The sequence below is a fragment of the Mustela erminea genome, chromosome 2 (genome assembly GCF_009829155.1).
Source record: "Mustela erminea isolate mMusErm1 chromosome 2, mMusErm1.Pri, whole genome shotgun sequence".
NCBI classification, from domain to species: Eukaryota; Metazoa; Chordata; class Mammalia; order Carnivora; family Mustelidae; genus Mustela; species Mustela erminea.
The window spans coordinates 143,164,568-143,190,636 of NC_045615.1; the positions used below are offsets into that span (position 1 = coordinate 143,164,568).

The 26,069-nt window shown below is 44.2% G+C and overlaps 1 pseudogene; it reads right to left on the reverse strand.

Moving 5' to 3' along the window:
- Positions 1-23,346: 23,346 nt before the first annotated feature.
- Positions 23,347-25,372, reverse strand: LOC116584019 (annotated as a pseudogene).
- Positions 25,373-26,069: the final 697 nt, after the last annotated feature.

Genomic DNA, 26,069 nt, shown 5'->3' on the forward strand with positions numbered 1-26,069 from the left:
TGAGATAGCTCTGTTGGATAATCTCAGATGAATCTGGTGGCCCTAACATGCAAGAAGTAAATTGTTTCCGTTAGTATTAGAAATCAGAGTAAAATAGATCCACATGAAGTAGGTGGGCACATGTATATGTTTAGAATGACCTCCATACTGTGTGGCCTTATACAGTCTGACCCTCTGTAAAGGTCGCATAAAACAAGCCATAAAGGAAAGTTAGTGAATGTGCCAACTCTGGCAATACAGGATCCATAAAGAGTAGAAGAATTTCAGGCAGTAGAGACTTTTCTGGGAAGAGATAATAAAGAGGCCATGACCACATGCATAGCCTAAGTCTCAACTGAGTAGGGGGGTAACCAACTCCGTTCTAACTTGGGGAAGGAGAAAGATGATTAAGTCATTAGTTAGATAACGCAAGAACTGACAGCAATGATAAAGCATTGGTGTATCTAACGGGATTTTTTTTGGTGCTGCTCTAACGGCAATATTTTATACTTTTAAAAAAACAAGGTGAAGTCAACTAATTTGTCTCGCTGGCTATATAAGGCATTAAAAACCTTTTTAATGACACTCAGTTATACTGAAAAGTATGTTTCTCCTCTTCAAATCCTCCATGTGTCTAGGCGCCGGTCCTGTTTCCCTCATTAGGCACCTAGGAGAAAGCAATGAATTGAGTTACAGAGCTGGAAAGGCATGAAAAACCTCTTCCCGGGAATGTCCTCTGGAATTTTACTACTGCCATCTTCAGAACAGTTCAGTGGGACTGATTTCTCTTATAAACCAGATTGGTGTGTTCCTTGAGCTGATCCTGGGCTAAACTGGAAATCTCTGGCACCGTTCTGCATTTCCAGTCTGTGACTCTCTTACTGTCCCCCAGGTGTCTCCCCAATCTGGATGTTTCGTACACTGAGCCTTTTGCTCAGTGCTTGTCAACTTGGAAGACATTTCTGCTAAGGTGGAGCTAATATTTAGTGTTCTTAGTGGTTCTAGAATTTTTACAAAGGCCACTTAGAGACCCTCATTTGCTAGAACTCTGATGAAACAGATTTATAATGGTGAGATTTTTGATACCATAATAGGCTGTTGGGGAAGGATTTTGGGTTAGGGGAAACTTTTAGGAGCCCTTGAATTCTATACTATAAGAAACTTCCTACTTAGAATCTCTGAGCTCACTGGACTCTGAGGTCTTCAAGTTGTGAGCTGCATGAAACTGATGCTTGGGAAGACAGATCTCTTCCTCAGTTGACCAAGAATGACCAGTCAACTATCTTCCGCAGGAATTTTGGTAGCTACATTAGTCCGCAAAGCCTAATGCTTTTTAAGCACAGAAATTGAGGCAAGGAGCTACGGCTGCATTCGAGCAGCTAGGAGGAAGTTTGGTCTGGCTCGGGGAGAGGTGATGACCCCCAGCTTCTGTGCCAGTTTCTATTTGGTCCCATTCACAGGCCAGCAGAGCAGAAAGCAGGCGAGGTCAGGCCGCTAGAGATTTAAGTTGTTAAATGGTGGCTTGGCCTGGGAATATGGGGTGATCTTTACGGAGTTCAGTTCTGCCAAAGCTTTTAAAGAATACCAGGGCCCCTCCATTTTAGCGAAATGCAGGCAATCCATCTGCCCCTTGTGTGCAATCAACTGGCACCATAGAAGTGAAGATCAAATAATCCAGGGTGGAAAATTGGCTGGAGGATGTCAAGCCTGATCCAGATGTAGACATTTCTCCTGCTTTGTCTTGTCTCTTGCTACAAATCATCCTGTAAGGAAGAGGCAACAGCAACTTCAATTCACACACATTTGAAGGATGGTGACTTCTGCATTAAACATGGTGAAATCCGCAGCCAACAATCAATATGTATTTTCAGGCAAAGAACCATCATTCATTTCTGTTATCGGACAATCCCAGGCAGAAATCATATCTTTTGTGACTTGAATGCCCAGCATTTTCAACTGCTTTCTTCCTGTGGCTGAGAACAGGGCTTTGCTCTGACTGGCATTTTGCTGCTGAATCTTTCTGAATTGCCAGTTGCATTGGTGTGTCCAGGATAGGTGCAAGTTTGGTGCACGGAAGAGAAGGAGGAAAGAGGGAAAGAAAAAGTTGTATGCAAAGAAAAAGCTATATTTGTTGAGCTTAAAGCAGCTTAATTTGTTATCACTGACACTCAGTGTAATGTTGATTTAACTTTTGCATTGAGGTATTGATTTTACAGTGAAAAGCCAGATGCCAGCCATTGTCTGACAATAACCAGCACAATCAGAATTTCAGACCTGGCACGATTTAGAGGAAGAATGTCAGCCAGGAGATAATGGATCTTCTCCTGGTTCTTTGAAAAATTAGCTGGGTGACACCAGCCAAGTCACTCTACTGTTATAGACTTAGATTTTGCGTCTCTCAGGGGATAGAAGTGCAATACTTGACCCATGTCTTATCTACCTCTGAAAGTCTTTGACTTTAGGATTGGGGTTGATCACCATCCCCCACCCCATGATGTTTTCTCTTTGTTAACATCATGAATGCACAATTGAGGCAGGTTTCTAAAAAATACATAAAGAAAAACATACTTTAACCCATGTATTGAAGTGTTTACTGCTCCACGATCTTCATTTTCGAAGTCGACTATTAAGTTAGGAACATGATGGAGCCATTCCTTAGACATTACCCAGTTTCCTGAGTACTACTCACCGAGATCTGTGTAGGACTCTGAAATTTACAGAAGGTTCCGTATGCACCATCTCATTTGCTTCTTCTTAATTTATAGTTCTTAGTCTTCTTGTAGTACAGCTCAGAGAAGGGAAGTGAAAATGCTATACTCACTTTAAAAATCTATAAAAATGGTTTGACTACAGAATAGGTTATTAATTAATTCAACGATGTTCACTGAGCCCTTGTTACATGTCAGACCCTGTGCTAGAGATGGAAATAGAAGGATAGACATGGTCCTTCTCTCTCTCTCTCTTTTATTAAAGATTTTACTTATTTATTTGACAGAGAGAGAGAGAGAGAGCGAGAGAGCACACAAGCAGAAGGAGCAGCAGAGGGAGAGAGAGAAGCAGGGAGCCTGATGAGGGGCTAAATCCCAGGACCCTGAGATCATGCTCTGAGCCAAAGGCGGATGCTTAACTGACTGATCCACCCAGGTACCCCTGACATGGTCCATGGAGTTAACAGTGCAGTGGCAAGGGCATAAGTAAACAAATGATCTGATTAATAGTTAAGAGAGTGGTGAATAGTTCATTGCTTCATGGAAACTGGGTTGCCCAGGGGTGGGGATAAAACAGGTGTGCTAAAATCTTTCCGTTGCTAGAAGGAATCCAGTGCTCTCTAGAAACCACTACACATTCTCCCTCACAGAGGGTGTCTGGTGGTCTCTGGGACATGAATTGGTGGTCTTGGGTCAGTTTTCAGGAGGTGCAGAGCCCAGCACATAGGAATCCTATTGATCTTCGTTTTTGAGATGTTCTTTTAATCAAAAACTCATTTGCCTGTTTCACAAAGTAAACACAAGTGTTTATGGGGCCAGTAGGGTTCAAGGCTATGCCAACTATTGGCTTTCCCACCAGTCTCATAACCATTTCCAGGAGCTCTGGGGTTTTTGGGAGTCTTTGAAAGACTAGTTAGTTGTAAAATGCAACTAAGAAATTTCCTGATAGCCCTGAATGGTAACTTAGTGGTAATAACTTTACTAGACACATACTAAAACCCATGTTTACTTTTATGAGATGGAGTTAGTCTCTGATTCATTATGGCCAAATCTTCAAAATAGTAGGTGAGGCACAGTTACCCTATGGTACAGATAGATCACTGAGTGTTATCTTCACACTGAGGTCCATCTCTGGATATGCAGAGCCTGGCCTAGAGCCAAGCATACAGTAGGCACTGATTAGGTGTTTGCTGAAGAAAGTACAACTCACTGTATTTTTAGTGTTTTTCTTTTCTTTCTTTCTTTTGTTCTATTATTTACCAAAGTAGTTTATATAAGAGGTAAAAATTTAACAATGTAAAATGCTTTAAAATAAATGTCCCCTTATCCCACTCCATGGAATTGACCATTTGATCCTTCCAGACCTTTGCAATTCGTATATTCATACCTCTTGCTTCCAGTAGAGTATAAAAATACTCTTTGGAACTGCTAATTGTTACTTATCAATAGATATATGAATTTTTAAAAAATATTTTATTTATTTTTTTGACAGAGATCACAAGTAGGCAGAGAGGGGGGGGGAAGCAGGCCCCCTGATGAGCAGAGAGCCAGATGCTGGACCCTGGGATCATGACCTGAGCCGAAGGCAGAGGCTTTAACCCACTGAGCCACCCAGGAGCCCTGATATTTGAATTTTTTTTACATCATTATATTGATGTACCTCTTTCATTTTATTTATTTATTTTTAAAAATATTTTATTTATTTATTTGACAGAGAGAGAGAGAAAGAGAGCATGAGCAGAGGGAGGGGCAGAGGGAGAGGGAGAAGCAGACTCCCCTGCTGAGCAGGGAGCCCGATATGGGGCTTGATTCCAGGACCCTGGGATCATGACCCAAGCCTAAGGCAGCCACTTAACCGACTGAGCCACCCAACCGCCCCTACCTCATTCATTTTAATGACACCACGGTGTCCCATGGTACAGATGCAACATGATTTCTTGGTCCATTCCTCTATCAAATGACACTAGGCTGCTTCCAACTCTTTGCTGTGAAAACAATACTTCAATGAACTTCATGAATGTGTGTGTGTGTGTGTGTGTGTGTGTGTGTGTGTGTGTGTGTATTTCCAAAGCTGTGAGAGTATTTCTGAAGAATATATTTCTGGAAGTAGAATTTCTAGGACAAGCGCTATGCACAGGGAGATTTTTTTTAGAGACACTGACGAGTTGCCTACCCAAAGATGCATTAATTTATACTCTGTATCCATTAAAATGTTTCTGGTCAGAGGTGATAGGAAAGTCAACCCAAAGTGAGCAAAGGAAATTTAATGGGCTTTTGACCAAAAGGTCCAGAGAGGGGAGCTGCTTCCAGGCATTGTCGGAGACAGGCTCAGAAATGATAGCTGGCCCCACTTCCACTCTCCTGGCCTCACGGTTCCACCTGTTCAGTGGCTCCATCTCAGACAAGTCTCCCGCCATGGGATTAAAACGGCTGTGGAGTTCTAGGGGTCATCACTTCACGCTCTAGTCCAGGAAGAAATGTCACACGTGTATATCCCAGAAGTTTCTGTCAATATCTCATTGTTTTCTATGGGTCATGTTCCTACCTCTGAATGACATGGGTCATGTGTCCAGGGCCAGGAAGGTTTTTGTGGGCCAAACCTGGAGCTGGGTGCACAATTAGCTGCACCAGAAATTCATGGTCTGAGAGTGCGGGAGGGTGGCTCACCAGCTAGATCCGGCAGCAATTTCTGGAAGCAGGGTCAGTGGATAGAGTATGAAATCAATAATGGTGTGCAGACGACTGTTACGGAGACAGATTCTTTCCTGCAGATTTAGGATCTTAGATTGTGTTCCATCTTGAGGGTTGGCCTTTAGAAGAGCTGGAATATAGGATCAATTAAGCGGTATGATTTAAATGACATCTTTGTTCTGCTGGTTGGGAGTGTAATTTTGTGCCACTGAGATGTTTTTAAGAGCTATCCTTACGTAAGATTGGATTTATAAGTGAAAAAGGAACACAGTCCCTTTAAAAGAAGGAGCAGGTATATTAAAGAGCAAAAGCATCTCTATGGTTTTGTTAAGGTTGCTATGGAAATGACTGAATGCAAATTTTATTTTAAGTCCCTTGAAGTTAGTAGTCTGTGGAGAGAGAAGTTTGGAGCAGGTTTTTTGTTTTGTTCTTAAGAGAAAGAAAGAGAGAGGGAGGGGGCGAGATCTTAAAGTTGGGGGAAAAGAGTTTAAGGGTTTCTAATGGGGAAGAAAACTGTGAAATCCTTTCTCCAGTGGTTCTTGAATTGGAGCAAGAATCACCTGAAGAGTTTACTAAAACAGGTCTCTAGGCTGCATCCCAGAGATTCGGATTAGTGCTTAGGTCTCTGCAAGCCCATACATTTGCATTTCTAATAAATTCCCAAATGTTGCCGCTGCTGCTGGGGTGGGCTGGTAGGTGAGGCAGGAGCACACCTTGGGATGCGCTGGTCTAGTCAATTTCCCTTCCCCTCAGCTTACACACGGGGAAATTGAAACTTAGAGAGCAAGGGGCTGGGGTGACCCTGAGAGCGAGAAGGATTTGGAGTTGGAGCCTACTTTTCCGCTTCCCTTCCTTTCCCTCTGTAAGGATACTGGGCTCCAGACTGGTTATTGCGAAAGTCACAGAACAGGGTTAGAAAAGGACCCAAACCTCTCCACTGCCAGGCTGGTCGTTTGTCCATGTGTCTCAAGGGTTTCCGCTCCTAGAGAAAGCCCAGAAGATGATGGGTTTTCCCTTCCAATAGACCGATGATTCACAAAGTGTTTTTCTTTTGAAGTTAAGAACAAGAGCCTGCATTGTGAGGCAGAGTAAATCTGGAGCCCCGGCAGAGGGAAACTCCAGAGTAATCCAAAGGGCTCTCTGGCTTGAATAAAAAGATGCCTGTATGGGGCGCCTTGGGTGGCTCAGTAAGTTAAGCATCTGACTCTTGATTTTGGTTCAGGTCACGATCTCGGGGTTGTGGGATCCAGCCCTGTGTGGGGCTCTGCTCTCAGCTGGCCGTCTGCTTGAGAGTCTCCCCCCCCCACCCAAGTAAATAAATAAATCTTATAAAAATAAAGTAATAAAAGACTGACAAGAGAAAAGAGTCCGTTTCCCTGGGTCCCAAAGAGAGGGAAGAAAGAGGCAGGCCACTCCAGGTTGGTAGGTGGCAGGTTTTAATAAGCTTATCTTGTGCAGCGAAAAGAATGGAAGGCTAGCTCCCTGCGCCCGCCCACTAGATCTTTAATGTTACAAAGAGGCCTTACCCAGGCTTAGTCACACCTACTCTGCAGGTGTTCACAATACCACATCCCTATCTCAAGGCTGTGTCCTTGGAGTGGCCTCTGGGAACCGGGAAGGCGGTCAGAACCTACCTTCCAAGGGCAGGGAAGGGAAGGCAGAGCCTCCAACTGCTTGGGTCCCACTCATGGGTCATTTGGCGGTCACATCTTTTCAATAACCGTCCCCAACAGGCTTCAAAGCATGACCAATGGTGGGGGAGTGACTAGGAAATATATGGGGGAACTAATGGAACATCAAGCTTATTTTAGTAAGATCTGTTTACGCCAACTCATCACAGTGTGATAATGCTTTTCTCAGCTCTTCTCAAAAATTCTATGTCAACTATACTTCAATAAAAAAACAGAGGATTCTCCGGCTGGTGGGGGTGACTGCTGGAGGGGAGAGAAACACAAAGAGGAATGTACGCCCTGCTTTTAGGCAAGTAAGGGGAAGGCAGAGAACTTCTTACATCTCTCAACCCCCAGTTGCCTTTAACTCAAAATGACCCTGTTCCAAAGTGGCACATTGTTTTGATTAAGTGCTTACTGAAAGGACTAGTAAAATTGGATTTCAAGTGATTTTATTTATTTGTATTAAAAAGACCTCCCTTAATTGTTATATTTAGAGACTAGGGTTTCATGATGTTGCTTAATGAAGAACCCTGCTTTGGCTTTTTATTTTTTAGAAAATATCTATGTTAACCATATCCATGTAAAGAATAGCTGCTTTTACCACGAGGCGATTTCTAAAGGACCATTGTCTACCTTATCTCAATTATGGGCAACAGAACCAGAAAGAGATCAACAGCTTTGGGAGTATTGGACTTCCAAACACAAATCTGCAAAGCGACAGCACAGGTCATGCTCCTCCTGCCTTAAATAGCTTTCCAATCGGGAACCCCAGTGCTGAGGTTAAACATTAGCTGCGTCCTGAATTATCTCGCCCCGTGTACACGCATTGTCATTTGCGTGTCACTCTGAAGGAGGTAGTTTGTCAGATCACTTCTCTCATGATAGCGGGGATCTAGGGCAACAGGAGAGCAGGGAGGCGAAGCAGGGATGACAGCGGCGGAGGGGGGTGGCGGGGAGGGGCTGGGGCTGGCTGGCTCAACCGTGTGACTACAGTAAGGAGAAGCAATTCTCTTCTCAGGATTTATATGTTCTAGTTTCTCACCAATTTTGGAGAGAAAGGGAGTGTAGCCAGCAGTTGGCCAGGTAGAAGGAGTATTTTGGGTACAGGGTATGTTCCAAAGGTCGCCGTAAGGTGACTATAATTTCTCTCCCATCTCTGCTCTTCCCTGAGAAGGGCTCGCCCTTTCCCTGCCTTTCTGGTACACTTTAGGTCACCAGCAGTTCACTCGAGAGTCTGGCCTTCTGAAAACCTGCTTCTGCCACCGTGTGAGCCAAGGGCAAGTGACTCAACCTCTCAGAGCGTTGGTGTCCTCAGCTATAAAAGGGGAATAATAATATGTGTCCATGTCCATATATTACAGATACGTGTACTATACAATATTATACCATACACAATGTTACATATACTGTATACTATATAGTATGTATTTCTATAAACCAACACGGTATCTTATACACAACAGTGTACCTTAAGAGGGGCAACATATGTCAAACATCTAGTATGCTCAAATCCAGGCCACTGCAGTTTGGGTTTTCAGAAGCGGAGGCTGAAATGGAGTTTGGGGTCCAGGCATTTACTGGGATCAGCTCCCATGCGAGACAGGAGGAGGAAGAAAGAGAGGCTGAGACACAGTGCCAGCCCTGCAAAGCCTCAGGGGACCCAGGAGTCCCAAGATGAGTGCCGTCCAGACGCGTGATCCTATAAGGGGCCATGGTGGCGGGTCCCTGCCTCACTTAGCCGCCAGATGTGGCTGCCCTGGGAAGGGGTCCCTCCTGTGTGAGGCAGGATCCCCCTACCCCCCCCCACCCCCACCGCTTGCGATGGCATCTGGAGGCTGGCTGCTGGCCGCATTCCTGCAGTGAAGCAGCAAGCATCTTCCCGAAGGGTGAGTGGCTCACCTACACGTCTCCCATGTAGGCGTTTAACAAACACACCTCCCTGCATCAGAACCGTCCCCTTCTTCACCTTTTCTCCACCTTCTTTCCATCCTCCATCTGTCTGCTTGTCTTGTACCTGCTTCCTCCAAACCCATCCTGCCCAGCTGTCCTGAGGGTGTGTAGCTGCCTAGGAGGGGCGCTTAGAAAGGGTCCCTGCTTCAGTGGCCATCCTGTATGGTTCCATTTAAACAGGAACTATCTTAAACATTTTTTAAAATCTCCTTCAGATAATTTCCCAGTTACCCATGACCCCTCTTTTACTTTATCAGAGAGCAGAGAGCAGAGAGCAGAAAGCCGCCAGTTTGGATTCTGCAATAGAGAGCAACACAGGCCCTGGCAAGTGTACCGTCAGCCCGTGGCCGGCCAGCTGGTGCTAACAATAGGGGAGAAGGCGTTGGCTGCCTCGCTAACAGATTTCCAAGAATGCTATGGACAGCCAAAAAAAAAAAAAAAGCCATTCAAGCTTGTTTCTTTTCCTTGTTACCTTTCAAAGAGGCTGACATCATGAATGGGGATATGAATTTGGTAATATTTGGAAGGAGGTTAACGTCAAGTGTTCTTGGAACCCAATGCATAAATTAGACAATAGGAGAACGTTTAGCTTTCTTTATGGCTATGACATGCAGCAACTGCTCTGATGGAAATTTGAAGGGGGGCACGCGATGGGAAACCAGACGATGGGCAGAGGATGGGAAGCAGCTATGAGGGTTCCTGCTGGGTTTGGGATTGTCCTCCTACTATGACTGACCTTGGCCTCATTCTCTGGGGATGCTGGCTTCTGTAAGTGTCCCGGCCCACATGTCTCTGAGTCTCTGGGATGGTACAAAAGGCAGAGAGAGTGCGAGCATGTGCGTTGCTCGGCCACATTGTAGAGAATGCCCCCCATTCTGTGTTCTGGCGGTTGATCGGTTCTTTGTGAAGTCTCCCGTGTCTGAGCTGGAAAGGAGCACCAGCTCCCTCCATGGACTGCCACCTGAAATCCACTGCATAGTGGCCTCTCCTGGGCTGGCCTCCCTCCTGGGTCTCATGAAGCCCCAGGAAAGCGGCAGCTCCCCTTTGAAGCCTCAGCTCAGCCGTTGAAAGAAAAATCCAATTTTGGTAAAAAGTTAAACTTACTCATTAGCTGAAATTTTATGCCTGTTGATTAATAATGATCCACTTACCCCTTCCTCTAGCTCCTGGCAACCACCATTCCAGTCTTGGCGTTTTAGGAATCCGACAGTTTTAGATTCCTTATGTAAGTGGATTCGTGCAGTAATTGTCTTTCTGTGTCTGGTTTATGTCATTTAGCGTAATGTCCTCAAGAACCATCCATATTGTCATATATTGTAGAGTTTCCTTCTTCTTCTTTTTTGTTTTTTTAAATAACCATTTTATTTATTTTTCTTTTTAGAGAGCAAGAGAGTGTGTGCACACACACGTGTGAATGAGCAGGGAGGGGTGTGAGGAGAGGGAAAGAGAGACTCTCCAGCAGATTCCTCACTGAGTGTGAAGCCCGACACAGGGCTCCATCTCATGACCTGAGCTGAAAGCAAGAGTCAGTCACTTAACTGAATGAGCTACCCCAGCGCCCCAATTTCCTTCTTTTTCTAAAGTTAAGCCTCAGCCATTCTGCCGAAGCAGCCCGTAGTAGGACCCCAAACGAGTTCCATGTTCTGGGAGTTCAGGCTGGCGTTCTGAAGGTCCTTGCGCAGGATCTACATTTCATTTGGGAGGATATCAGCCCCTTGAGAGACTGAGTGGTTTGCCCCAAGTTTTACTAGTTGTGAATAGCAGGTCCTGAGTCTTGGCCCCATCTGGCTCCATTACTTGGGGTACACAGTGGCCCTGGTTCTGATTTTTCTCAAATCAGAGAAGACCAAGGGACATGTACATTGAATCCCATGGAGACTTGTTCAGGCTCACTGAAGAAGCAAGGCTTTAGAGACGCCAACCATCCTTACTGGGAAGTGGTCGGACATCATGCTGCTGCCTCTAGATGGCGCTGGCAGGAGCCACGTGTGGCTACGGAGCACTGGGAATGTGGCTGGTCCACATGCAGGTGAGCGGTGAGTGTGAATTTCAGAGGCTTAGTATGAAAGAAGGTAAGTTACCTCACTCACAGTTTCTATATGGATTATATGTTGAAATGACATTTTGATATGTTGGGTAAAATAATTATTTTTAAAAATCATAATTTAGAAAATATTTTATTAAAGTTATATTGACCTGCTATTTCTTCATTTTAAAAAAGATTTTAATTTATTTGACAGAGAGAGAGAAAAAGAGAGAGCACAAACAGGGGGAATAGCAGGGAGAAGCAGACTCCGCACTGAGGAGGGAGTTAATGCGGGACTCGATCCCACGAACCTGGGATCATGACCCAAGCCGATGGCAGCTGCTTAACTGACTGAGCCACCCAGTTGTGTGCCCCTGTTTCTTAATTTTTAAAATCGCTGCTCCTGGAACATTCAACATCCCCACATGGTTCACATTACGGTTCTATTGGATCACTCCATATTCACCTGCATCTTTAAATGCCTTTACTCTATTTTTAGCTTCGGCTTCTTTATTTGATATCACTGTTGCTGGTGGTGATGGGGCAGGTTATCTGCTTTGGACCTTGACATATTTTTTTTTAAGTTTTATTTATGTAAGTCACCTCTATATCCAATGTGGGTCTCAAACTCACAACCCCGAAATCGAGATTTGCGTGCTCTTCCGACTGAGCCAGCCAGGTGCCTCTGGACCTTGACATTTAACAGGTAGTTCATAGCATGGGTGATATTTCATACTCAGGTAAGCACGGTCGTAACTGAGTGCTCACAGGGGACTTGGCAGCTTGATGTTAATGAAAAAGTCTCCTGGGGTCATGCTTCATTCATTCAACAAATATTTATGTAATTTTTTTTCTTTTTTATTTATTGAGAGAGAGAGAGAGAGAGAGCGCGTGTGTGTGTGCGCGCGCGCACACACACGTGCACATGCAAACTTAGGGGAGGGGCAGAGAGAGAGAGGGAGAGAAAATATTAAACAGATTCCAAGCCCCAACGCCCAGCACAGAGCTCTATCTCACAACCCCAAGATCATGACCTAAGCTGAAATCAAGAGTCGGATGCCTAACCCAGGCACCCCTGAAGTAAAGTTTAAAAATTTAAGTCCAATTTATCTATTTTTACTTTTGTTCCTTGTGCTTTTATGTCATAGCTAAGAAGTCTTTGCCTAACTTGAGTTCATGAAGATTGACTCCTATCTTTTCTTCTAAGAGTTTGATAGATTTGGCTGTGATGTTTAAGTCTGTAATCCACAGGGGGTTAAGTTTTTCATATAGTGTGACTGAAGGGCCCAACCTCATTCTTTTGCATGTGGATATCCAGTTTTCCCAGCACCGTCTGTTGAAAAGACCATTTCCCCTCCCAGTGAATTGTCTTGGCATCCTGGTCAAAAATCAATTGGCCATAAATGTTAAGGTTTATTTTCAACTCTCAATTTTATTCTATTTCTCTCTATGTCAAGCCTTGTGCCAGTACCACACTCACACCATGATTACTGTAGTTCTCCACTAAGTGTTGAAATGAGGAAATGTGAGTCCTCCAACAAACTTTGTTTTTTCAGTCTGTGATGTTTTGGCACCAAAACCACCTCCTATCATCAAAGCCAAAATTCTAGGTAAAATAATGAAATCGGCAATTTTGGGCAACCTGCCTCCCTTTCCTTTTCATTTCCTGTGAGTAGGCAGACTGTCCACACGTTTTTCATCCATTTCTCCATCAAAAGCTTCTCTCCGGGGAAGAATACAATAAACTTTTTCTTAGGTAGGTATAAATGATGTAAAAAGCTTAAAGTTATTAGCATTCTCAGGAGAATTTGCTTTTCAAAAGGGGGGAAACAAAAATGTCTTAAACTTGAAGAATCATTCTCTAATGGTAACATATTCTTTATAAGCAGGCAGAGAAAGTGCTTTTTATCAGGCAAGGAAGGCCTCATACTGCATCTGAAATGACATTATGGATGGGCCGGTATATTGCCTATGTTCAAGGCTGGCTTTATCCAAAGTTTATTGATTTTCTCTCCCCCATGGGGAGTTTTATACCTACTGCTTCCTTGCCTGGTGACCTTGGAGAATTAACCTCTCTGAACCTCAGTATTCTCTTAAGTAATATTGGGAAAATCATGCTTACTGCAAAAATCTCTAGCATGTGGTCTAGCTGCCAAAAATAAGACTGACATACATTTTGATTTGACAGATACAACTCCAAAAAGCTAATGCCCCCATCTTTCTCTCCTCAGGGAGAGCTATGCTTTTTACTAAAGTGATTTAATTTCTTCCTTACAACCTCCCTAGTGATGGTGTGGGAGAACCATTTAGGAAAGACAGGTTTTACTAAAAATAGTATCTGGGAAAACGGAATGGAGAATCTTAAAGTCTCCCCTCAACACCAACAACTCCTGATTGTGGGACTTTTTGTTCAGTCACCTCTGATAGGGAACCAGAGTTCGCATTTGATCACATTTGTGATGACATGTAGCTTGACACTTGCCACACTCTTTCCAAGGACCAGCATATCTGATCCTAAGAATATTTCTTTGAGGCCAACGTTACTGCCATGTTAGAGATGAAGAAACTGACCTCAGAGAAACTCACAGACTCGAGACCCAAACCTTCTTTCCATGCAGTGCATAGATCTGTAAGGCTGAGAATGCCCTTGGACCCTAAGACTGCCACCCGCACCATTCCAGACCCCCGAGACTGATCTACTCTTTGTTGTATACATTTCATCGGAGATTTTTATTTGGGGAGTGGTTCTGTTTCTAGCAGCTTCTTTGTTGTTGTTATTTTTCAAAATTTTAGTTCCAGTTCGTTAACATTGTTACATTTGTTTCAGGTGTATGGTTTTTCTTTGTTAGTTTAAGATGGAAAATACGAAACACCTGCATATTTTCCTGAGTCGCTATGTGAGTCAGGTGAGTCTCACTGTTGTCAAGCCTGAACACAGCCCGCCCCGCCCCACCATGCTACTGTAGAGCGGGACCCCTTTCCCTCTGCATCCAAGTGCCCTGGCAATCTTGGGAGCGCCGCGCCGGCCGCTCATCCCCGGACCTGTCCGGTAGATGGCAGCATTGTGCAGCCGATGCGTCCTCTCGGCGCTCGAGCCCCTCGGCTTCCCTCCCCCACTACCCCGTGCTTGGCTTCCAGGCGCAGGTAGCAGCACCTCCCGACTCCCCTGATGCTGCTGTGCTGCACTATTTACAGATGGTCTGCGCCTGGCAGGTCACAACAGGTCTGAATGCACGGCACGGGGCTTACTCAGACTTAGGTGTTTTTGTGGCTCCGGGCGTAACCGTTGCTTGGCTAATTGGCCCAGATCGTTTTCTACCCCCTCCTCTCTCGGAGAAACGTAGGGAAGGCTGATCAATGTCCCTTATCTAAACGGCTTCCTCCCTCCATCCTCTTGTGTTGTGAACTTTATGCTTAGAGACCACCGTGCCCTCACCACCCTCCCCCCTCCCTCGGTCTACCGCCTCTCCCGCCGCCGCCGCTCACTGGCCGGGGTCACGCCTCTCGTTTAGGGTCTTCCGCCCGCAGAGGCTCCGTGTACCCTGCGATGCCGACGGTAGCCACGAGAGGGCACCATCGTCACGCGCTGCGCTGGAGCCGTGCTGGGAAGGCGGCGGGCTGGGTCCCGTGCGGTCCATGTCCTAGACTTGACCTTGGGACCCGCCACGCCCGGTGGTGGGGCGCTCCCTCTCCCTAACCAAGTGGGATCCTTCACAGCGTGCTCCGGATCCCACACCCTCAGAAATCTCATTCCACTTATACTCCTCCTTCTCCATTGTTTCTCAACCACTCTGAAGAGATCGGCCCTCTCCCATCAGCTTTTAGACATCTTCAAGGAAACTATCTCAGAGGGAAAAAAACCACTCTGTAACGCCAAGTTCCTCTCTGTTCACCTTTATCTCAGGGCACACCCCCCCAACTTGTGATTTGCTGACTTCCTCAATCCCTTTCCAACACCCCCTCTCCACTCCTCAGAAGCTCATCCTTGTCATAGTTGATCCCTTTCGTTTTGACGCTCGCCCTTCCTCCAAACTCTATCCCACCTTGGCGAGATCTTGGTTTTAAGACTAACACTGTTCTGGCCGTTCCTTTCTATTCTTCAGGAATTTTCGTCCTTTGCCCACGCTTTCCATGTCCCTGGTCCCCCCATTCTGCCTTTAAGCCTCCTTCCCACTTGCCTCAACCTCCCTGAGAAGCCATTTACGTGCATAGAGCCGAGGCCCACCTCCTCCTCTCCACCAGCACCGTTTATTGCCCATTAATCCTGATGATATCCACATTTTCATCTCCAGTCAAAATTTCTCTTTTGAGCTACAGACCCATGTCTTCATTTGGCCAGACTAACAGGGTCTGCTTGGCACAATGTGGAGAAAGCAGTCTCTGGGCTATTCCATTGAGAATAGTGGGCAATGCTTGACCTCCAAACAGCCGGTGCTTCTCTTTCAAGGCTTGTCTGAGACTGAAAACTCTCCTCACCTCGTGCTTACCTAAAGATGCAGCCACTAAATCTAACCATCCCTTCCCCTTCCACCCTTCCTGTCCAGGAAACCCAGCCACACGATCGGAACCCCTGTCCTAGCCCTGGCTCGTTGGCCTGGGACAGGACCCCTGATCCAAAGCCATAAAACTGGCGGAGGGGCAGTGGGATGATCTGAACCTTATTCTGAGATTTTGGGGACTGGAATACTGAAAGAAATGGTCTAGTTAAATATGGAGATCTGAGCCGAAAAGTCACGTAAATTAGAAGAGGGAGCATGTGAGCGACGGGCAAACAGGCAGCGAGATGAGTAGAAGGAGGAAGAAAGAGGTGAGGGTTAGAGCCCCAGAATGTCTCCATTTCAGTTTTTCAAGAAAACCAGCTGTCTTCTCTGTGCTTGATTTCTGAGTGTAGGTTTTCCTGTATTCTTTCAGTAGCTGCTTCACTTCGAGCCATCCAGAACCGTGGCTAAGTGATGAAGAAGTAGATGGTGGAAAAGCATAGAAGAACAGAACAGGCAGTGGAGAGGACTAGCAGGATGAAGCAGGCATCCCACCGGACTGCCGGAAGCCGGGGAGGTTGGCAGCTGGTGGTGATGGTGGAGGAAGCAGAGACTCAAGGCCCCCACGGGGAACTTACCAGTTCTGTTGCTGAGAATCTCGTCATCCTGCCTACTCCTGGGTCTTAGGCAGGTTGGTGAGCAATGGCTCTAAGATTCTAATGTTTTTCAAAAGTATCACAAGGCTTGTGGAATGGGGTGACGCCCAAAGGCACAGCCGCATGACCATTTATCGAATGCCTATTTTGTGTCAGGAACAGAGGTGGTTTCTGGGGAGATCGAGGTGAATGGTATGGTCCCGGCCCTCAAGCAGCTCAGAATCCCTCAGAGAACACAAAAATCTACATGTAACCCAGGGTGAAAATACTAAAGTAGAATGATGTACAAAATGCTACAAGAATTTGAGAGAAGGAATCATTAGTTCTTGGACCTTGGACCTTGAAGGATGAGTAGGAGTTTGTCAGAGGTGCAGAGTTTGCATTCTGGGGACAGACAGAAAAGGCTCGGAGATATACACACACATGGTGTATGGGAAGACTGGTGGTGTTGCCCTATGTGGGGCAGGGGTGGCCATGCTAGGGGCAGCAGACAAGAGGAAAAAGACAGGTGAAGGCCAAAATGTGATGGGCCTTGAATGTCAAGATTAGGAGTTTGGACTTCATCCCGAGGGCACTGTGGACCCCACAGTTTCTTAATCAGGGAATTGTGTAATCAGAGCTGCCTTAGGAAGGATAACTGGAGGCTGTAAAGAGGTTGTCTGGAGGGAGTTGATCACAGGATGGCTTGATCTCAGCTGTGTCTGACATCCTCTAGTGATATCATGGGGTTAAGAATGTGTGTAGGTCGTAAATTATACTGATTAGAGCATCATCCTGAAAGAAAGCTGATGAATCCAAGCATGCTTTTATCACTGCAGAAGGTCAGTAGTACTACTGCTGTGCCATGGGATGCTGTATTCATTCATTCATTCATTCATTCATTCATTCATTCAGCAAACATGCATTGAACATCACTCCACACTAAGGGCAGCACTGAGTACCAGGATAAGAAAGCAGGTGTGGCCGTTGCTGTCATGGAATCTTTCGGCGAAAAGGAAGACAGCTATTAACCAGATAATTTCATGACGAAGTGCAAGAATTTCCCACTTGGAAGGAAAAGAACATGGTTCTGTGAGTACATAAGAAAGAACACACCCTGGCCTCAGCTTGAGCTGAAACGTGAAGGACTGTCGGGAGTTCACCAGGGGAAGGCGAGAGCTTTCAGGAAAGGGAACAGACGGTGGCAAGGCCCTGTGGCCCAAGAGAGCATGGTACGGTTGGCAAAGTGGGAGCCCGAGTGTGAGAAGAACTGCTGGGAGAGACAGAGACCAAGCCATGGGAACCTGTCTGGTCTGGGTCAAGCACTGGGTCAGTGCCTGGCTGGCTCAGTCGTAGAGCAGGCAACTCTTCATTGCAGGGTTTTTTGAGCCCCATGTTGGGAGTGGAGCCTACCTAAAATAATGATTTCTAAAAATAAATAAATAAAGAAGGAATAAGTATTTGTTTGAGGAGAACAGGTCAGGTAACTCAGAATGACACAAAAGTTGGGGAGAAAGTGGAGAATCTGAATTGCAGAATCAAGATAAAGTAATATCACAGGTCTAAATTAAAAGTGCTGGAATTTAAAGAAATAACAAGTGTTGGCAAAGATGTGGATAAAAAGGAACCTCATGCACTATTGGAGGGACTATAAATTGATGCAGTCACTGTGGAAAATAATATGGAGGTTCCTCAAAAAATTAAAAAACTATATGATCTAATAATTCCACTATTGGATATTTACCCAAGCAAAAACCCTAATTTGAAAAGATCTATGTACCCTTATGTTTGTTGAGGCATTATTTACTTGGGTTGCTTCCAAGTGTCCATTCATAGAGGAACAGATAAAGAAGATGTGGTGTGTACAACACACACATGGGAATATTATATAGCCATAAAGAAGGATGAGCTTTTTTTTGCCATTTGTGACAACATTAATAAGCCTAGAGGGTATTGGGCCAAGTGAAATAAGTTAGGCTGAGAAAGACAAATACTATATGATTTCACTCATATGTGGAATCTCAAAAACAAAACAAATGATTAAACAAACAAAAAGCAGAATCAGACCTATAAATACAGAGAACACACTGATAGCTACCACGGGGGTGCAGGCAGGGATGGGCAAAATGAGTGGAGGGGAATGGGAGACAAAGACTTGCAGTTATGGAATGTATAAGTAAGGGGGAATAAAAGGCACAGTAGAGGGAATACAGCCAATGATATTATAATAGGGATGGTTGGTGGCAGGTGGTAGACAACTTGTGACCAGAGCATATGGAAAAGTTGAGACACTATGTTGCACATCTGAAATAAATATAACATTGTGGATCAACTGTACTCAAATAATAACATTTTTCTTTTTAAAGTGATGGAGTTCAATGCATGTGAAGTTCTACATTTAGGTAAAAATTTTTATTGACTCTCCAAGATTTATGTATAAGGATATTTATCACGGCATATCTGTAATAGCAAACATAGGTGGAAAATGAACTCTCTAACTATAGGAAAATGATTATATATCCTATGTATACAAAATTGTGTTCAGGGATGCCTGGGTGGCTCAGTTGGTTGGACGACTGCCTTCGGCTCAGGTCGTGATCCTGGAGTCCCGGGATCGAGTCCCGCATCGGGCTCCCAGCTCCATGGGGAGTCTGCTTCTCTCTCTGACCTTCTCCTCGCTCATGCTCTCTCTCACTGTCTCTCTCTCAAGTAAATAAATAAAATCTTTAAAAAAAAAAAAAAGCAACTGACTAAAAAAAAACCAAAAAACAAAAAAAAAAAACAAAACAAAATTGGGTTCAAATGCTAGCTTCTCCATTTACTAGCCATGTCGTTAACAAGTTATACAACCTGTTTGTGCCTCAGTTTCCTTATCTATAGATAAGGCTACTGATACTACCTCACACAGTTTAAGTGTTACATTAGTATTGGGGCACCTGGGTGCCTCAGTGGGTTAAAGCCTCTGCCTTCAGTTCAGGACACGATTCCAGGGTCCTGGGATCGAGCCCCACATCAGGCTCTCTGCTCAGCAGGGAGCCTGCTTCTCCCTCTCTCTCTGCCTGCCTCTCTGCCTACTTGTGATCTCTCTCTCTGTGTCAAATGAATAAACAAATAAATTAAAAAAAAGTAAAAAAAAAAAGTGTTATATTAGTACTACATGAGTCTTATTTATTATTACCTATTAATACTGTGTTTCCAAATATGTGTAATGTCAGAAAATGCTCAGTATATGGTTGGCTCTTGCACAACATGGGTGTTAGGGATGCTGACTTCCCCGTGCAACTGAAGATCCACATATCACTTTTGGCTCCCCAAAACTTAACTACTAGTAGAGCCTATAGTTGACCAGAAGCCTGAATGATAACATAATCAGCTAACACATATTCTGCATTATATGCTGTATATATAATGCATATATATGCTGTATTCTAATAAAACGTAAGCAAAAGAAAATATTATTAATTATAAGAATGATAAAATACATTTATGGTGTTGGACTATATTTATTGAAAAAAATCCATATGTAATGGACCTATGCAGTTCAAACCTGTGTTATTCAAGGGTCAACTATATAATGTTAAGTGGGAACAAAATCTACATTATGAAGTTTAATCCCCTTTTGTTACACACCGTGTGGGTTTATATTTTTGTGAAGTGTGTATCTTCTGCTTTGTCAGCTTGGGGCATGAAATATGGTCTTGTCTCTAGTGAATGGAATAGAGGCTCTATCTCACTGAGCATGAAAATGTTCTTCTCTTTCTCAGTGATCCCCTTCTTGGGATGTACTTAACCCTCCTCTGTCCCACTTTATTCAGACTAAAGAATACGTGCCTTGTGGAGAGGGCCCTGGAGAATCTTATTAGTCCCCTGTAGGCTGAATTGTTGCTTCTAACACTGGTAACACTGGTGTCTAGTGACTTGGCTGCCACTCCTGGGGCCACCCCTGGCTGTGCTATCACAGCCGGCCAGGGGATAGTTCTTACTGTGCTGGAAAGAGATTTCTTCTCACTGTTCTGGACCAGTAATGGCCTGGGCTCCCAGTGTTTCAGTTTCTTAGTGTGCCCTCATACCCAGTATTCTCACACCCATAGTGCTCAGGTGGTCGCAGCAGTAGAGGGTTCCTGTCTGGGCCATGTGTTATGTCTAAACGAAAACACCACTTGTTTTGTAATCTGGGCTCCTATATAAGACTAACTAAACTCATCAGAGGTGTTTGAAAGCTAGCAAAGCTGAGAAGATGTAGCTGAGGTCTTGATTTCTTTTCTCCTAGAAGCTTCTAGGCTCCCTCTCAGATTGGCTCACCTACTTCCCAGTAACATTTGGCTTTAGGGCCAGCAGGGTGAAATGGGCAGCCTTTGTCAAGAAACATGTTCTGTGACAAAGAACATTGTTGCCTTACGATGGGTGCCTCTGCCTTACATTTGCAAAACTAAAAGAAACTGCCCATGTGATTGTTTCCAGAACAAAAATGTGTCCCAAGATGACTTGTTAGACATGGAAGTGGCTGGCAACTTTTAACTTGCAGATTTTCTTGCTAACGAAAAATTTTAAATTCTGTCTCATCAGGGACACTGCTGCATATTCATGAAAAAGAAATTGACTGGAAAGAGCTATACCACAGTTTTAACCATGCTTACCTCTGGGTGGTGGGATTCCAATGGGCTGTTTTCTTTTTAATATATTTTGTTATGTTTTCCAGATTTTTGACAATGAATATGTATTACTTTCACAATTAGAGTCATAGATTCTGCCAACGCATTTATTTAAAAAAAAAAAAAAGTCATTTGAATGGATACCAGATGGGGACATCTGTGTGAATTTTTACCCCTAGATCCAACCCAGTTATTCCAAATGACAACCCCATTTTCTGCATGCAGACCTGGCTCTCCCCTACGACCACCAAGAGGTCAGTGGGTCTGTTATGTAAGAACCACATAGGCAACAAAGAGGGAGTTTTCGAATTAGCTTCTGTGTTGGGCTCTACCTCTGAGTTCCAAGCCCTTCAACCACTCCTCTCCATGTCCCGCCATTGAGAGGTATGTATGGGATCCCCCAAGACTACCCACAGGTTTGATGATTTGCTTGAAGGACTCACAGAAACTCAGAAAAGCTCTTATACTCACAGGTCCAGTTTCTTATAGTGAAAAGATACTGCAAAGGAAATCAGCAAAGTAAAAACGGTATATAAGGTAGAGTTCAGGAGAGACCAGGTGTGAGTTTCCACTTGTTCTCATCCAGTGGAGTTGCATGGATACCACTCAGTCCCCCCACAATGATACATGACAGCACACATGAAGTTTTGCCATCTTGAGCCTTGGTGTCCAGGGTTTGAGGGATCTGTCATGTAGGCGTAGAGTGCTCGTGTAAGTGACCTTAGCTAATCAGTCTCCAGCCTCCCCAGAGTATGGGCCAGGATCCCAGGCAAACAAAGATAGGCATTTACCATGTATCACGTTGTTAACATAGACAGTCCTGTCTCCTCCCCACCAGGTATGCAAAGATACTCTTCTTAGGATATCCCAAGGGCTTATAGGTTATCTTTCCATAACTGGTTAAGGGTGAATCCTTTCTTTTCTTTCCTTTATTTATTTTAAGGTTTTATTTATTTGAGAGAGAGTGAGAGTGAGCACGAGCAGGGGGAGGGGTGGAAAGAGAGGGAAAAGCAGACTCCCCGCTGAGCAGGAGCCCGATGTGGGGCTCCACCCCAGGAAGAGAGAGTCCTTTCTTTGAAGTGTGCAGAGTTTGAGCACCCCAAGCCTGCTCCGTTAATCTTTTACTGCCCAGGAGATCAGGCTTTACAAGCTTGGGCCTAGGTTCCTTTTGTCTGAATCTCTAAGATACTTAGAGTATCTATACCAAGAGTTTTCCTATTTTTCATCCCTTTTCTAGATCATGGGGCAAAGCTCTGTTTTGTTCTCCTCATGACTTTATATACTGTTCTCTGAGGCCCTGGTGGAGGCAGAATTCTGTGTAGGACCTTGGGTTAGCTTGACATTCTCATGGTTAATATTTTATGTCGGAAGCTGCGTCCCTGCTCTTGTCTTCCCACAAGTCTCTGTGAGATTCCTGGAGATGGGCTGCATTGGCTACATGTCTGCTTGGATAAGGGTTTGGACAAGTGGCCTATACCGGTGCCACAGCTCTGCCCACACAATCCTGTGTCCCTCCCAACCTGGGCCCAGTTCCTTTCTCCCAGCATGCCTTGTGATGAATGCCACTGCTTTGTATAGTAACTTACTCCCTGCTGGGTGCACATCTTTAACATATATGAAAGTGCAGATGTGTCGGGTTGATCAGAAGTTTCTTTTTTTTTTAACAAGTATGCAGATGCCATTTATTCGTTTCATAAGTACATTATAGTCATAATTGAGTTTTATGAAACATCAAATATAAATAACCCCAAACCATAACAATAAAACCATAACAAAAAATGGCTTCCTACACAGACACACCAGGCAGTACAAGCTGAAAACTTGAGTAAATTAACATTGTTTTACATGAATATACATTGTGCCAGTTACCATTTAAAAATAAGTTTCAGTGCATAGCACTTGATAATTCTTTGAATCTGTTTTAGTCAGTTAAGAGTATGAAAATGGTTAGATCTAGGCTGAAAAGAATTCTTCTAGCCAAAAATAGAGGCCTACTATTTATAACTGGGTGTCACCTTTACTAAACGACAATATTTTACAACTGTTAAATGATACCTAAGAGTATTGACATTAAAAAGGCAACATGTATTGGGTTGTTTCATCTCATGACTGGTTATGCACATGCTTTGTTCAAAGGGTTTTAAAACTATATTCTTTCTTTCAATACAGTGTATCATGATGTTTCTTTTTTTTTTTTTAAGATTTTATTTATTTGACAGAGAGAAAGATCACAAGTAGGCAGAGAGGCAGGCAGAGAGAGAGGGGGAAGCAGGCTCCCTGCTGAGCAGAGAGCCCAATGCAGGGCTCCATCCCAGGACTCTGAGATCATGACCTGAGCCAAAGGCAGAAGCTTAACCTACTGAGCCACCCAGGTGCCCCTATCATGATGTTTCTAATTGTTGTAGCAAAATGAATGCTTCTTCAAAGGGAGCAGACACATCTTCAAGTCTCTGGTGTCAATTTCTTCCCTTTGGAACAAAGGACTTGACAAATAACTTGGTTCTGCCCAGATGATCTACTGTAGTGAGAGGGTTCTGTTCAGAGGCATTTCTGTTCAATCTGAAGCTATAACATCATCAGACTCTTCTGTCTGTTCTGTACATGACCTCTCTGCACTGATAGTCTCTTTCTCATCTAATTTCCTTCATGACTTTTCTCTCTTCTTCACTGATGTCAGCATTATCTGAAGGACCTTCTTCATCCGAGAAGATGAGTGTGTGAGCACATCATCTTGTTCTTGTGCAGTAGATGTAGAAGGCTGAACTCCCATTGTCACTGCCATATGCTTTTGGCAGCATCTTCAGCTTCTTTGTGCCCCACATTTTCTGGGGCATCACCAACAGCTTCAGATTCAACATCCTTCCCTGGGTCTTCACTCTGAAGGATGTTGATCAATAAAGCCTAGTCCTGAAGGAAGTCATCTGCTTGAAGTGGGCTCCCATTTCCAATTCCAAATTCTGACAGCTTTTTGTGATTATTAGCTTCAGTCTCTCCCTCTTCTGAAGACATTAGGATTTTTCCTCTCCCATCTTCAATCTGGACATCTGGTGCTACCATAGCAAAATTTTCTTTCACCATCTTTTCCTGTAATGTGAGAGTAGTCACCTTTGGTTTGCTGGCACATAACGTAGCCATTAGGGTTAGGAGGGTCTGGTGCAAAAGGCACAAGAAACTTCTTTCTTGGGTTTGGTTGTTTATTCAGACAAATTGTTCTACACTGGTCTATTTTTTCTGATAAAATCTTTAATCCCTCTAATGCTATTAGCCCAGCAATCACTGCATTAGTTGTAGCAATGGCAGGAATAATGTTCTCTGACATTCATTTTATATCAAATCTGCTCTTCATACTGAAGATATGCATCCTGAGGTATGCACAGAGGTGACAAAAAGCATTGCAGATGGGTCATCTTTGTCCTATATGAGCTGAGCTCCATCCCTTTTTCTGCCAAGTGAACTTCGAAGTCTCAGTGCTCTTTGAAAAAAGACATGCGTAGTTCTTTACATCTAGAACCTGCTGGTCTTTCAGACCTAACTAGGGTTCGTTTTCTGGGTCTGATGCACTGGTTTCTTCTCCTTGACTTTGTACTTCAGCCCTGTCCAGTGGAGGGTTCCTTTTCCACCATACTTTGTCCACTGTCGACAGATAACAGGTATCATCTTTAAGAAGTGTGGTAAAAAGTTTAACCAGATCAGTCCATTCCTTAGTGAAAATACATTTAATGTCACCTCTTCATTAGATGCTCTGGCTCTGGCTTTAGCTTCCACTGATTCCCAGGAAGCTTCAGGATGGCTCTGTCAGGGGACACTTCTTCTTCTTCTTCTTCTTCTTCCTTCTTCCTTCTTCCTTCTTCTTCTTTTTTTAAAAGGTTTTATTTACTTATTTGACAGAGAGAAAAATCACAAGTAGGCAGAGAGGCAGGCAGAGAGTGGGGGAGGAAGGCTCCCTGCTGAGAAGAGAGTCTTGATGTGGGGCTCGATCCCAGGACCCTGAGATCACGACCTCAGCCGAAGGCAGAGGCTGCCCCCAGGTGCCCCCAGGGGTCTCTTCTTGATCAGCATCTTCTCAAACAGCTGGTTGAACAAACACTTTACCCAAACAATGAAACAAATTATGTTCCGAAGCTGTACTGTGAACTGTACAGCCAGGGAAAATTCTTGTGGTAGGTTTGGGATGATATTCAAACACTCAGTTACATCCTTTTTGATGGTCATTACTTACCCAAGGTAGCTACTCTCAAGAGGAACATCAGCTGCCAGACCCATCCTATTAACATGGTTGAGAGCAGCTCTGTTGTCTAAAGCATTCATAATCAATATTCAACAATATAAATTGTTGAAAAAAGTCCACATTATAGTCAGGGTTCATGATGCTGTCAGGTAAAACTGTAGTACATTTCTTTGGTAACCTGTTTCTTTTGAAACAGAAGCTGCTTGTTGAAGTTGCTGATATGGATAGTATCCAGATCAATCAGGTCAAAGTGGGAGAAGCCAGTGAGCATGTGGCTTTTGAGGAGCTCACAGCTGATGCCACCCACACCTACCAGCAGCACCTGGTCCTTGGCCATGGCCTTGACTAGCTCCTGGGGCCTGATCACAAGGTTTTGTTTTGTTTTGTTTTGTTTTGAGCGAGAGAGTGAGCGAGAGCGTGTGTAAGCAGGGAGAGGTGGGGAAGAGGGACAGAGAGAATCTTAAGCAGGCTCTATGCCCAGTGCAGAGCCTGACACACAACCCTGAGATCATGACCTGAGCCAAAACCAAGAGCTGGATACTTAACTGACTGAACTACCCAGGGCCCCCTGATCACAAGTTTTAATGAAAGAGCTGGGAGGTAGTCTTTAAGAAAATATTAGGTTGTATAGCATTTTGGGAAGAATGACAGCTGTGAAGTCAAATGGGGCTGAATTTGAATCCTTGCTTAGCTATTTCCTAGATCTATGAACTTGAGCAAATTGTTTGCTTTCTGAGTTTTAATTTTTTCATCTGTAAAATGGGAATATTAAAATCAACTGTGGTTATGATTAGAAATAACATATGCAAAGTGGCTAGTCCTATATCTGGTATATGGTAGGCTGCAATAAATAGTAGCTACTACTACTATTAATTGGCTATGATAACAGAGTAGGCATTATTAGATCAAAGAAGATAGTTGCATGTGGGAACACATGTTCAATTTGGAGCATTACACTCTAAGATTCTAAGTTGTGTGTGTGTGTGTGTTTGTGTTTGTATGTGTTCATGTGAGTGTGCATGACTGAACATTTCCATAGATGGTGGTTA